At 40.6% G+C, this 3,924-nt stretch overlaps 1 long non-coding RNA gene across 1 annotated transcript; it reads left to right on the plus strand.

Annotated features, from left to right (window-relative positions):
* The first annotated feature begins 431 nt into the window (after positions 1–431).
* Positions 432–3,263, plus strand: LOC307164733. The gene is made up of 3 exons (XR_013822330.1): positions 432–493; positions 580–764; positions 2,881–3,263. It is a non-coding gene; the product is annotated as an uncharacterized lncRNA (long non-coding RNA).
* The last annotated feature ends 661 nt before the right edge of the window (positions 3,264–3,924 follow it).

Below are 3,924 nucleotides of genomic sequence, written 5' to 3' on the forward strand. Positions count from 1 at the left end.
GTCGGGCTTGATTTGTTGGGCCCGATCTAAGCTCTAAATTGTATTTAATAATTCAAATTGTGATTTTTACATTTAATAGATTACACTTAGAAAGATAGACTACTTAATAGATTGAAAACGTACTAGATTAAGTAAAATGCACACGGCCGCACAGGCATTCATAAGAGTGCGGAGCAGAGCGACCAGTGGAGACACACTGTTATGAATGCTCGTGTGGCCTCAGCAGTGTCTATTAATTGTTGTTCAATTGTTCTTTGTTTCTTTTTGTCATAGGTGTCACAATGTTTCAAATCAGCACATTGAGTTTCTAATGAAACAGGGACACACCATTAAGCAGATGGCCAATACTCTGTGCTGCTCATCTTCATTTCTTTATAGGAAAACTAAACAGCTGGGAATTCCTATACGAAAACTGCAAAGACAAGTGACTGAGGAAGAGCTCATTCAGCATGTCAGAAGACTTCACAGTCTCTATCCCAACACAGGAAGTGAGGTGTGTTAGGCAAAGGAAAGTCAAATTCATTATTCTGCATCCATACTGTCAAATTAAATAAATGTGCTTTTATTATTACTTCTTAGATCATGAGGGGGCTGCTACGTGGAGAAGGGCTGTTTGTCCAGCGGTGCAGGGTCCGAGAAGCCCTTACCCTAATCGATCCCACCGCAACTGCACGCAGGTGGAGTAATGCCATTGCCAGAAGAGTCTACCATGTTCCTCATCCAAACAGTTTATGGCACATAGATGGAAATATGCGGTTGATTAGGTAATACACTATTCATCCCTCCCCCCAATACAAAGACACAGGTTCGGTGGACTGGAAACACTAAATTGCCCATAGGAGTGAGTGCATGTGAGAGTGTCCTTGGCCCTGTTTACACCTGGTATTAAGATGTTTTCATCAATCGGATCACAAGTGGACGATGCTAAATGCAGGCTTAAACATGGTCTAAAACCTTTTGAGCTTTTGAACACTTCCAGAGGTAGTTGAAAAAGCATTTGACCGGATGCATTCATAGTGTAAACGCTCATGTGGTAGAATGTGTTCGAACAACCACAAAACATTGTCTACTCTCCTCCTACACTCCTAATGCGTAAACATTATGGGAAGAGCTCTAGCCAGACGGGATTTAAACTTTGTCGGCTGAAGACCCAATTTTGTTTTTGAAGACGAAAAACGTACCAAACACAATGTTCTCTCATCATTCCTGATTTCTAATACACACTCCCTGTGTTCGGCTGGTCTTGTGGCTGTCAGAGCAGAAACGAAAGCTGCTGTTCTCTGTGTTTTTCAATCTTCTCCTTCATTCCGTCATTCATATTGAAATAACTGCAAGTTATTAAACGTGGGAGCTGACTGGAGCTTAACTACTCTATATTTCTTTTACTAGGCTAATTGCTAGCACAAGCTAAGAGCACTCATGTCCCATACACTGCTCACCCATGAGTGTCTCTGCAAGTGGAGCATCAGCATCTCAAACCAGCAGGAGGCAGTACTGTCATCTTACTCCTTTTTATGTTCAGAACACAGATTAAGAACTGCACAGGCAAAACCCCATCTTACACATCTCTTTCCATGACGGTGAGAACCACATTTTTACATAACAAAGCAGTAAATGAACCAAGAACACCCGAACTAACTTAAACATAAACACACATACTGTAACTTTACTAACAAAAAAACCCAACCATCTTGCTTTAATAATGCATAAATCAACTCCCAACAAACAATTACCCATAATGCACCCAGCTGCTAGCGCTGACTGCCAGGTCATTACAATATGTACATTGCATGAGCTTATTTCATCCATTAGACTGAAAGATCTGAAAAAGCCCATACATTTATCCGCCCATAGACCCTCCTCTCAAAGAAATCAGGACAGAAGTGGTCGAAAGTGGAAAAAAGAGACGGATTTAAACACCAGGTGTAAAAGGGGATTTGTCTCCCTAATCCACTTGTGATCCGATCGACCAAAACACATCCTAATACCAGGTGTAAACAGGGCCCTAGTAGTACTGGGGTTGCACAAGTTAGTGCACTTCCAGTGTTGGGTTACATCAGGAAGGGCTTCCGGCATAAATCCTGTGTCGAAAAAGCCTTATTCAGACTGTCAGGCCAAACCCAATTTTTGTGCATATCTAATTGGAATCATATTTAGCAAGTGTGAACAGCGGGAAAAAAAATCACATGTAATTATGTTAAAAAAAAAATTTTACAAATCTGTTTTGAGGAAAAAAACCTTGCATCACAATATTGTGGTTGTCAAAACAATTGTTAACTAAACAGAACTTCATTAAGTTTAGTGACAACATGTTATGTTTACATGACGGGTAGACTACTGTTATTTTAAGTGCTTGACACAAATTTCATGATTTTCATGATAAGCTTGCGATTTGATTCCGATCTTAATTCAATATCAATTAATTTGGATAAATATCAGGTACAGTAGCTACATGCTAATTTTTCTCAAGGAAAAATAAATCTCTCAACTAATGCTGTAAACATACAGGAAAACCTGTCAGCTGGTATCATTACTAAAGGTTAAAATTAACAACACAAATTAATATAATGCGGTTTTTATAATAATGTTATTTTTCATGATAAGAGTACAAATATACTACAAATATTGTGTTATTATCGTTATTGACAAAATCCACAAAAATATCAAGAAATAATTTTTTGGTCAATATCGCACTCCGCTAATCTATAACACAAGCATTCATTCAAAATCATTATCTATCGCTACAATCCAGAATCGGATCTGCCCCATCTTAATTTATGGTTTGGAGCTCTACTAGTGCTATTTAAGGTATTATGAATGCACTTATTTTTTATTGCTTAATTAACCTTGTGTTGTTTCTATGCCTTTTTTTAATACAAGGTGGGGTTTTGTTGTACATGGAGCCATTGATGGGAAATCTCGCCTTATAACCTACCTGAGCTGCAACACAAATAACCGTGCCTCCACTGTGCTGACCGAGTTTGTGAAGGCCACATGTCTTTATGGCCTTCCTTCGCGAGTGCGATCTGACCATGGAGGGGAAAATTCACAAATCGCCCTCTTCATGAATCTTGTTCAAGGGGTGGAACGGAGGAGTCACATAACAGGAGAATCTGTTCACAATCAGCGCATTGAGCGACTTTGGAGAGATGTTTTCCTGCATGTGCTCCAGTACTTCTACAACTTGTTCTACACTCTTGAGGATTCTGAGGTCCTTGATCCAGATGATGATGTCCAAAAGATGTCCCTGCAAATTGTCTTCCTGCCAGAGAATTGAATTGAATTGAAATATCTTTAATGTCCCCAAGGGGCAATTTGTTTCACAACAAGTAGCCAACACATACACATTCGCACAAAACACATAAAACCATGAGATAATAAGTAGATAAAAACATAAATACACATGTACCTATAGTTTGTTGAGAAACCCAACAGCTAATGGTACGAATGATCTCAAATATCTCCTGATGGTAGGAGGCAAAATTCAGAGTGTAATGGGTGAGTGATGTTAGCCAAAATGGCCATTGCCCTCTGTGTAGCTCTGGCCTCGTACATATGCTCAATGCTGTTGAGATCAGTGGCAATTATTTCAAGATCCTGGTCCAAATCATGTTCTTTTAACCAAGTCTCAGTCAAAGCTATAACACAAGCATTCTTAAACTCCGTTATGAATTTTAACATTTGCCTGCAGTTCGTCCACTTTGCTCCTTAATGATTGCACGTTTCCAAGGATGACCGAGGGAAGTGGCAGGCGGCGCAATCCAGCTCTGCGTAGCCTCCGTCGCACTCCTCCCCTCCGGCCACGCTTTCTCACCCGACCCGCTGCTGTCACCCGCAATCCGGCGACAGGCCCACGCCGTCTTCCGCATGCTCCACTGCCTCGTCCGCAGATCTTCACCCCCAGCTCCGTTTGTCGATCGAGGC

The sequence above is a fragment of the Squalius cephalus genome (genome assembly GCF_949319135.1).
Source record: "Squalius cephalus genome assembly, chromosome: 9".
Taxonomy (NCBI): Eukaryota; Metazoa; Chordata; class Actinopteri; order Cypriniformes; family Leuciscidae; genus Squalius; species Squalius cephalus.